This window comes from Mytilus edulis, chromosome 9, assembly GCF_963676685.1.
Source record: "Mytilus edulis chromosome 9, xbMytEdul2.2, whole genome shotgun sequence".
Taxonomy (NCBI): domain Eukaryota; kingdom Metazoa; phylum Mollusca; class Bivalvia; order Mytilida; family Mytilidae; genus Mytilus; species Mytilus edulis.
Window position 1 is genome coordinate 13,125,384 of NC_092352.1, and position 11,116 is coordinate 13,136,499.

Consider the following 11,116-nt stretch of genomic DNA (forward strand, 5'->3'; position numbering starts at 1 on the left):
CCAAATAAAAATATTCCACAGACCTTCCATCCGTCACACAGACACGTCGATGAGTCACCGGGAACACTGGTAAAACAAAATATATAACAAAATACTGCATGGTATTCCACAGACATTCCACCCGTCACTTAGACACGTCGATGAGTCACCAGGACAATACCAAATAAATACATTCCATTGACATCTCATCCGTCACTCAGACACGTCGATGAGTCAATCAGAATATTTCTGTATACTAGTAAATAATACTGTAGTCAATAAAAGGTCCAACCATACAACTCTGTTTATCATACAATGGTCTATAAAAAGGTTATTCATTGGTAACATGAATGCATACATAACACCACCTCAGCAGTTTCAACTGATAGAACAATAAATATTTAACGAGGTGCAACTCTTTATAAAAATACTGAAATATTTAACGAACTCATTTTCCGGTATCAAAAATTACTACTAGTATTACTGGTACAAAACTCACTTTCAGGTATCGAAAATGACTATTACTGGTAAAAATCTCATTTTCATAACAAATATATATATATATAAAAAACATGTTCACATGCTAACATTCATGGTATCTGAATGTAATAAACATTAACGATTAAGTTCTCTTAGGACAGTCTCTAATGGCGTGTCCTTTCTCATTACAGAAATAACAGGTCTGGTTTGCCTTGGTATTTATACAAACAGACGTTTCAAATTTTGGTTGCTGTCTAAACTTTTTCTCTCTAGCCCTAAAAGTTTCACATTTCAGAGCACAGTACAACGCTCCGTCAATTGTTTCTACATTGCTTTGTACAATAGCCAATTCTAAATCATGATCATTTAGTGCTTTTCTAAATGCCCTATAAGTTAAATAGTCTCTGGTATCGAGACTCGCGGATGGGTAAGCCATTCTGACTAGCCTTTTTATATTATCCGCCAGTTCCTGCAATTGTTGACCTGGTTTTCTAACACAAGCATCAATTTGTGACATATATACATCTGTCAGGTTTTCAGGAGCAAACCTTTTGGTTAACAGTTTAACTAAATAACAATATGTTGGGATATTATCTATCTCAATATCAGCTAAAGTCGACAAAGCAGCACCATTCATACATGTAATAAGCTTTAAAACTTTTATATCTTCAGACCAATTATTTAATTTTGCAACAGCCTCAAAATGTAACTTGTACTCAAGCCAGTTAGTGGTCCCATCATATTTTGATGGTTTTGTATACCCAATAGTCTCGATGCATACTGATTCTCGGTTAGACAACTGGTTTGATTCACTACTCCCGCATACTTTATTAGTAACATTAGAACTTGTATTCTCACATGAACAATCATTGGTAACTTTTGGTATTTTATCTAAAACACTCATACACAAATTTGCCACCTGGTCTTCTATTTTCGATATACTGCTTAAAAGTGATTCATAAAGATTTTCAAGCTTTTCTACTTTTTCATTATTCATCTTTAACTGTGTTTCAAATCTATTAAAACGGTCCCCTAGGGTATTCAAATTTCTACTGAACTGGTTCACTATATTTGTATAGACCTCAACCTTCTTATTCATGGTATTTACTACATCATCTGGCCTTGATACACAAGATTTATCACTAACTGGGGTAGATGCACGACTGTAAGGAACAAAATTTTTTCTGAAGGGCTAACGCAACTACTCATGTTAATTGTTTAAATTAAATCTGTTGTACAAGTAAGTCAAAACAGTTCATCAATAAAAAATACTGGTTCAAGTCTCTACTGTCGAGGTGTGGTTTTATACGTATCCCACCGCCGGACACCAAATGTTACAGGACGGGGGTGTCCAATAAGTAAAAGTTATTATTATGAGGTTAACCCTGGTTAATATATTCTTGGTAAATTCTAATATAGATCTGTCAACTCTGGTGTCGAGCTACAAACTAAGTAATACTGGTAGCGTAGCTGGCAAAATGGTTAATACTATGGTAGCGTAGCAGGCAAAACAGTTAAGGCACTGGTCTAAATATAGTAGCACAGAAACTCATTAACAATGACTTACTAATTACATGTACAACAGATAACAAGATTAATAAAGCTTCACAATTTATTATATACAAAACATTCAATACTATTCCAAGTATAAATCACATGAAAACCCAACAGAACACTTAATAAAATATACAGAGACCCCCCTTTTCGGTACGTTAATCGTTTGTCAACATCGTAGTAAACGTAGTAAAACATCTAGGTCAATTATGGTTTGGTCCATTTATTCAACGGGGATGCATACAATAGCAAGGTACATGCATTGCATCGACTGCGGCACTTTTGGTTTGCCTTGGTAAGTTCCTTGGTATCAGGAGTGACTGCCCTGGTAGCGGGACGCAGTCTCCCTGAAGACTGTTGTGCACTTGCTTTTATATCTCTCTCCCACCAACGTCTCGTGCCCCTATGGAGATGGTGGGTAAATTACGTTATGCTGATTTGATGCTGATCTCAGGTCACTGACGTCAATAAACATAGTGATGCAAATGGCGGTGATCGGAATGTTGACATTCTGTCGAGTCGGGAAATGGACAAACGGGACTTATCTAAGCTTACTCTTAGCATGTATGGGCCCCGGTTACAATATATATGCCTAACGCTAATAAAATAACAAGGTAATAAAGCGGGAACGTGTGAAATAAGGGTAAACAAAAGGTGGGAACATCGTTCAGTCAGGGGACCCCCATGGTCAAACAATGAAGACGAACTCTATACTATTACTCCAAGAGACCTTACTAATAATATTTACATACAATAACAATAAAAGTATATACATGTTCATCAAATGTCTTTGTATACGCGTTGGCTAACAGTAAACGACGAACGCGAGAATAGAGTGTTTACTGAGTAGCCTGAAATAGTCGTACGTACAAACCTACAGCTTATACCCTAAACCGTAACACTTCATCAAGTATAACTTCAGACAATAACCATAAAAACCAAGGAGTAAACAAAGACTCACAAAACCAAAGAACATCTTAAGTTTGATTTGTTTCACGTTTTTTTTTTGGTTTTTTTTTTTGGCTTGTTGCTACTCAACTTGTGATCCTTCTTCCTCTCCAACATCTCATGACGAGCACGATTACGATAATCACTATTTCCAAATGTTTTTCTGTTTTGAACTAAAATAATCCCTACTTTCTGTAAATGGGAATAATCTAAAAAAAAATCCTCATTTCAGTTCCAGACACAAACATCCAATGAGGAGGCTATTCTCATAATTTAAACTGCCAGGAAAAATCCTGAAGTAGTCACAAATTTATTACAGCAGGAGGTTGATAAATATCTTTTAAAGGGTCCATTTTCTCAACCCCCTTTTAAAATTATTAAGTAAATATAAGAAGAAGATCTGGTATGTTTGCTAATGAGACAACTCTCCACAAGAGACCAAATGACGAAATAATAAACAACTATAGGTCATCGAACGGTATTCAACAATAAGTACAACTCATTAGTTTGTATTAGCAGATCACATATGAAACTAAAATGACATTAAGATGATATCTGAAATTTTATGATGGAAATGATTGTCCTCATCTCCAACTCAGTTCTCTGACATAATTGTTGAAATTGTTATTATTTTTTGATGTGTAAAAGTCAATGAACGTGAAAAAAGTAGTTGCGTATCTCATAAAACCAGCACACCTGTTGAAATGGGTAGTATCGAATTCATAACAGTGTGGCTATGGACATTGATTGGCGCACTTTAATATCCCATTGACTGGGACAGATTAGGTGAACGTTCGTCTATAACGCCCATTGCTCACGACGTCCTTAATATAAACATTTAAACCGTGGGGTCACCAAAGGTTCTCAACGCCTATATAAAATAATTCGAAATACTAATCAGGAATTTGTGTTTTGATTTATATTGATTAATTAAACGTCCTTTAATTGTGTTTTTGTTATGTTTCGACAATCAATTTTCATAATAAGATATCGCAAAGCCATGTTCTTTCAGAAAAAAGATTGACTTACTGAATGCATGTATTGATTGATTATCTTTTTCGGATTTAACAATTGCGATTGTCGAGTTATGTAATCTTTCAACTTTTATCTGGTCTAATTTTATTTTAGAACGAATGCATAATCCACTTTCAAAAGTTGTGCAAATACGAAACATAAAGACAAAATATACTTCTGCCCTGTCTTTTTCGTACTTGAAAGTTATTGGATAGTAAGAAAGCTATTTGGATTAAACCTTGTGAAATTTGCATGCATTTACGTTATTGTATTGGCAAAATGTATCATTTGGTGTATATAGGAAACTTAAACCGTTCTGCTATACTGCTACTATACTTGTGAAAAACACTTGGCAACAGAAACGCATTCATCTTATCTATATAAAAAAATCGACCCAATTTACATAGAAATGGACGTCTTCGTGCATTTGTGATCGCAAATAAAATATGTTCCGGACCTTATGAGTATTTGGACCATACGTGTATGGTTGGACCATATTAGTATACCCTTATGGTCATGATATATGCGTATGGTCCAAATACTCATATGGTCCGGAACACATACATGATATTCTGTGCGTTGTCGGTCGTCTATTAATTTTTTTCTTTTGTTGATGGATTTGACGTCTTTCTGTGAGTGATTATTTGTTCATGACTTAAAACTTACTTGCAAATAATTTAAAAACAAGACTTGATTTATAAAAATGTCCTAACAAACCATGATTTTTTTTTAAACATACATCACATCCATTGCAAAAGGCTAAAATTCGCCAGGTCTTTAATTTCAACTAAGTGAGTTGACTAAATTAATGTTGCGGACCATTTTCCAATTTCCATGCGGTATCCCTATTTTTTTTTCTCGCTCACCTTTTATGTTTGCTTTTTTCATCCCAAGACCTCTTGGAGCTTTCATTCTATAAAGTGTGTATTTTGCTAATGGTCGAAGGCCATAGGGGACCTATAGCTTGATAACGCCTGTTGGTCCCTGGAAAGAATGTGTCTGATTGTCTATCACACTTCATATTCTTATTTAAACATGCAGTTATATCTATGATAATAATGAAAATTGAATTGTCATTGAGACGAAAAACCCAACCAAAGAGCAAAAAAAAAAGAAAAAAAAAAGCCCAAGGCAACATGTAGATCTTTCGTATCAATGGAATTGCTATAAATATATTTATTTCAGGTTAATAGTATTAGGCCATACTCAAGTTATAAAATAGATCTTGTCGTCAACTTTTGCAACCAGCTTCTATGTTTCTATAATGCACTGTTCATCTTTTTTGGGCTTCTACTTTTCCATTGGACAGACAATTTTGTTTTCGACTGTTTTAAAAAGATGCATTTTTTTTTTACAAAATCATACAAGTAAGGAGTCTCTGGCCTTTGGTAGTGTTGTATGTTAATTAATTAATGTTTGTTTATTTATTTGTTTAGGAAATAAGTATGACGTACATTTTCACTGAACTAGGACACTTTTTATAATAGTTTTTCGATATCGCTCGGGCAAAAATAATCACGAATATAATGCCTACCCATGTTAAAACTACAATAAAGTATAGTTTGCATCAATTATTTCTTGAACCTACCATTTTTTTTTGTCTGTGTTGGATTTGTGTGGCATTGAAAAAAACGGGTATCATCATCATACTTTATTTCCTCCTATAGGAGATTGACATAAGACAAAATACAAATATTATGTACAATTAGAAAAGTTTTGAAATCACATAATTAGAAATGTCAATAACTTAATATTTTGAATGGAAAAGTATTTACAGTCTACAGTATTTTAGGAAGGAAAATCCCTCGTTAAGGACTTCCAAACGATGTTCCGGTATTAAAATGTCACAGAGATCTTCATGGTTGCCAAGCAAAAGATCTGAGAAGCTCTCATCCGATTTTGAAACCGTTGTGTACATGAAATTGAAACTAGTTAATTCAGTTAATCTGTTATAAAGTGAAAGTCTCTGTGATTGAAGTTCTGTGCACATGCATATTTGGTGGTTCAGTATATCTAGAACAAGGTGTCCACACAGTTTGCAATTTCCGCTAGTAGGAGGAGTAGTCCAGAGTTTAGCTATGTGTTTCGCGGTTAAAAGTCTGCCACTAATTTTTGCATATTGCCACAGGAAATCATAGTTATTGTTTTCAGATAATCTTAAGAATTTGACGAAATCGTTGTCCCTGCGCATTCGCTCTTCCTTTTGAAGTCTTTCAATTGGGTTAACAGCACTACTGACAATGTTTTTCCACTGAAACTTGGTTGGAAATGTGCCTGTGAACATATAGTTTGTCAAATATTTCAAAAGGGAAAACTTAGTTAAAATGCTAATCACATCTGGGATGAATCCATATTGTTTTCTACATGTATCTCCGAAAAACTGGTATAGTCTGTAGATGAAAATTTGTTTTGTAAGAGATTCCGCCTTCATTTCACATAGTTTACATAGGAACATCAGTTTCCGTTTTTCAACTAGTACTGGTAGTCTCTCGAGGTTGATCATCGATTCGCACATATCTGACCGTGTTCGTCTAGGAAGGCCTTGAATATGTTTCACAATGAAATGTTGGAAAGTTTCAAGAGACGTTATGTCTTTCATTTTTAACCCATTCCAAAGCTCACATCCGTACAGTACCGTAGGTATTACGATTTTATTGTAGAGGCTACACACAGTTAAGGGATTTAGCAAACAAGTTCCAGTACCGGCTATAGCAAAATACGCATTTCGGCCCTTCCTACATGAAAGCTGAATATCTGAGCTTGGCGATAAGTCAACCGTTCTTAATATTCCAAGGTGCCTTGTCTCGGTTAAAATGTTAACATCATTATCTCCAAGATTAAATACGTGTTTTAATTCATTTTTGTAGCATAAAATGACAGATTTTAGCGGATTAAACTCAAATCTCCATCTAAGTGAGTAATCGTAAGCACAATTTAACAAAATTTGGAGTCTTTGTGGTGATGTACCGATGCACACTACGTCGTCAGCAAATGATGGATTACTTGTATGAATATTTGAAATATTTGCAGTTCCAACTAATTCTAATTCATTTAATAGATCATTAATGTACACCAAGTAAAGGAAGGTCGATAGTACACCACCTTGTCTGACGCCTTGTTGGACTTTGAAGGGAACTGATACGTGTTCATTGACGTAAACGGCACTGGTTATATCGCTATAACAATCGGAAATAACTTGTAGATCTTTACTATTTATACCAAGACGGAATAGTTTGTATATTAGGCCACTATGCCACACTGTATCAAATGCGCGGGAACTGTCCAAAAACGCTACGAACAATTTGCAGCCTAATTCTAAGAGGTAATAAATAGTTTCTTGGAAGTTGAAGGAGGCAGTTATACAGCTTAGTCCATTTAGAAAACCTTGTTGTTGTAAATTTGGGAATAAATCTTTCTCCAAAGAGGTTACTAGTCGCTTCTTTAATACAGTTTTGAACAGCTTGTAAAGTATTGGCAATAGCGATATTGGACGATAGTTTTCGGGCGCTAGTTTGCACTTTCCATTACCTTTATACAATGGGATTAATAAACCATGCTTCCAACACAAGGGAATACGACCCAAACGAATCACTGCATTAAAAATACGGAGGATAACTGTTTGTAGTTTACTTCCACTGTATCTAACATGTTCGTTTTGTAGCTTGTCATAGCCTGGTGCCTTTTGTAGCTTGAGGTTTCTAATCGCTGTTTCGATTTCAACTATGTTTATTTCCCCTCCTGGGAGGAGGCCATTATATTTTGCACATGACTCGAGTGTGCGATCTACAAATTCAGTCACATAGGCCTTGAAATCACTATCAAATTTAGCGTTTTCGCTTGGAGTATACACGCCTGCATAAAAGTCAGCAAATGCATTGGAAATATCTTCAGGAGATTTACACTGTCGGTTATCATGTAGTATTTCTGAAATTTGGTTGGTTTTACGGCATTTCCGACGGGATATTAAGCGCCAAAAGAGTCTAACATCACACTCGGCTGCTTCGTCGATTTCACGGTAAGTATTATCCATATAGGCGTTATATGCAAAACGTTGACGATTACGAAATTCGTTTTTCGCAGATTTGTATTCAACATAGGAAGGAAAGGACTTCCCTCGGGGTCTACCATGATTAATCCATGTCCTGCGAGCTAAGCGTTCAGCTTTGTGTGCTTGTTTTACTTGATCTGACCAGTACGGCTTAGTGTTGGGATTAAAGCTACCTGACGGTATTGTTATGTTTGCACATTCTTTCAGTTTATCTGTAAGTTTGCTAGCTAGTGTATCTAAATCTAGAAATGTGCTTAATGGCATATCCAAAAGATCAACTGCTATTTCATTTGTAAGTTCGTTGTAGGCATGCAAACTACTATCAGATGCTTTGCGCCACGACGGCCAAACAGTATTACCTCCATTTGACGAATTAGCAACACACGGTATACTCAGTTGTAAGAAAACAGGTAGGTGGTCTGAAGTAAGACTCAATGTTCCTTCAGGAATATTTTCGCAAAAAGTTACGTCATTAGCCAATTCCTCGCTGACGAGGAAATAATCCAGTACAGTACGAGTCGGAATGAACGTGAATGATGAAGGATCACAAAGACTGCTAGCATTAATCGGAACTATGTTATTCCTTAATATGAAATCTGAAAATATGATGGATTTGTTCACATTAGTTCGATCAAGGTCGGTTACTCTGCAACTAGTATTGAAATCACCAGCTACAATTACGGGACCAAATTTTGCATAGTTGTTGACATAATCTTCAACAATGTTCAGTTCATATTTGTAATTTTGCATGTTACTGTCTGCTGGTAAGTAGACCGAGAAAACAAATATAGAGTAGTTTTCGTTACACTGTATTTCAATTCCTAATAATCTTTCAGAGACCGGACAGTTAATTGGTTTTATGTTGAATTTCAATGTTTTCTTGTACATAATTGCAACGCCACCCTTTCCACATTTACAGGTTTCAATGTTTATATTTGTATCTGCTATACCTATACTGTGGTAATTAGTGTCTAATGTGTTGAGGAATTTTAGCGAGTGGTTAAATAACTTGTGTTCTGATAATACGGCAATGTCACAATTTGTATACCTAAAAAGTTCTGTTAGACAAACTGTTGATGACATGATACCGCGTACATTCCAAGTCACTAGAGAAAGCATGATTGTAGTTATTAAATATCCAAAATGTACATGAATGTAGCTAAGAGCCATCTTGATAGTGATGTGTTTCAGTTGATTGCTCATTGTTAAGCCGATCGTTCCATGCACGATTATTATACCAAGGTCGACAGATTATGTTGTTGGGCCAAAACTCACTGTTTTGAAGTAACGGTTTAGATTCCATCGTAACGTTTATTCTACCAGAAATTCTGCCTTTACGTGGTTTGAATAGTATGACGTGCGTAATACTAACTCCACGTTGTTTCGCATAGCTCAATAGGCCCTCCTTACTTGAGGAAGGATCAATGTTTGTGATGTAAAATCTGGACGTTCGTTTTCGGCTTACACCTGTAAAGTTATCATTTTCTGGTTTGGGATCATTTTGGACCCCGTTAATCCGTACCAGGATTTGAAAGGCAGGTTTTATTGCTTTGGCAAAATTGGTAACTACGTTGTCAGCGTTTTTGTTTATGCCTCCTAGAAGTTTGTCTCTATATGAATCGCATTTTAGGTTCGAGTCAGTTGCAATTTCCTTTGCACAAATTGGCGTAATTGAACCGGCATTATTATCCGTTTCAACCATTTTCGTTGGGCGTTTTCCACAATGTTCTAGAAAATCTACAGAGTCGTAGGCGCCAGGTATTATAGGATCGGATTGCTGCGGGTCGATCTGATACATCATACGATCTTTTTCGGTTGTAATCATTGAATCGATTGACATATTTGACACAGTGGATTTATTCGTATTAACGGGACGCATAGGTGTAGACATGTGCTCACTCGTACCTATTGTTGACGGTTGTTTGTTTACTAATATTTTGGGGTTCAATACGGGTTGACCTTTTCTGAGTGTTTTTTGTAACTTATTGTGTATTTCACTAATGTTTATATAATCATTGTATTATGATGTTTTTGTGTCTTGCCTGACAAGGGCCCATGATTGGAAAAATAAAATAATGTCTAATGTCTAATGTAACGATGTAATTGCGATACGATTTTGTTTTATTTCCGATTGTATTTCTTTCATTTTACTACTGTGTGCCATAAAATTGAACTCGCCCACGTCAGATGCTAACCAGCTCATGGTCTTGATTTCCGATTCAAATTTCACAACTTTTGGGGTAATTTCAGCTTTTAATAACTCAAATTGACGTTTGTTGTCGTCAATAACATTTTCAAGTTCATCAATTTTTGCTCTTAATTTCTTTTCTATCCCGTCTTTACTTTTTAATATATTGTCTAACCCATTTACTCTTTCAATTAGCAACTGCAATGTACTGTTAATATCAACCTGATTAACGGGGTTATTCTCACAAATGGTATCATTTTGCAAATTATCACTTGTCGAATTAACCGATCTACTGAAAACAGAGTCAATCTCTGAGGCGTCACCTTCCGTAAACATTTGCAGAATATAACAATCCTTGGCGTATTTTTGTATGCTATTAGATTTATTCGTAGTTTTTCTATTGCAAAGTTTCCCTTTTGGACACCCATCTATCTCACCCGCCCGGGATAGCAGAATATTTCGGTACCAAGTTACTAGTGATTCGTTGCCTTTTAAAGTATGCACAATCATGTCAATGTATTTTTCTTTGGGAAGGCCATCTAAAACCTTATCTAAGTACATTATAGTTTGCTGCGATGGAATGTATGAGTCTTGACTGAATGGAATACACTCTTGCGAATTTGACAGGCTAATGTTGTAGTGAATCTCAGAGGTGCTCCTACTCTCAGGAGAAATATATATACTTAGCCGGAAGTGAGATCGTGCAATTCGGGGCTTCCTGTTCTAACCCATGGTCTATGTCTGAGGTGTGTTACACAGCTCCTACAAGAAGTCTAGATATTATAGAAGCTACGCTAATCTGACAGTTATTGTTGGTAAGTTATTAGCAAGCCCACACAAACACTTCACTGGTGTCAGATGTAAAAGTCATTGACACAGGTGGAAAATAGTCTTTTCAACGCGAA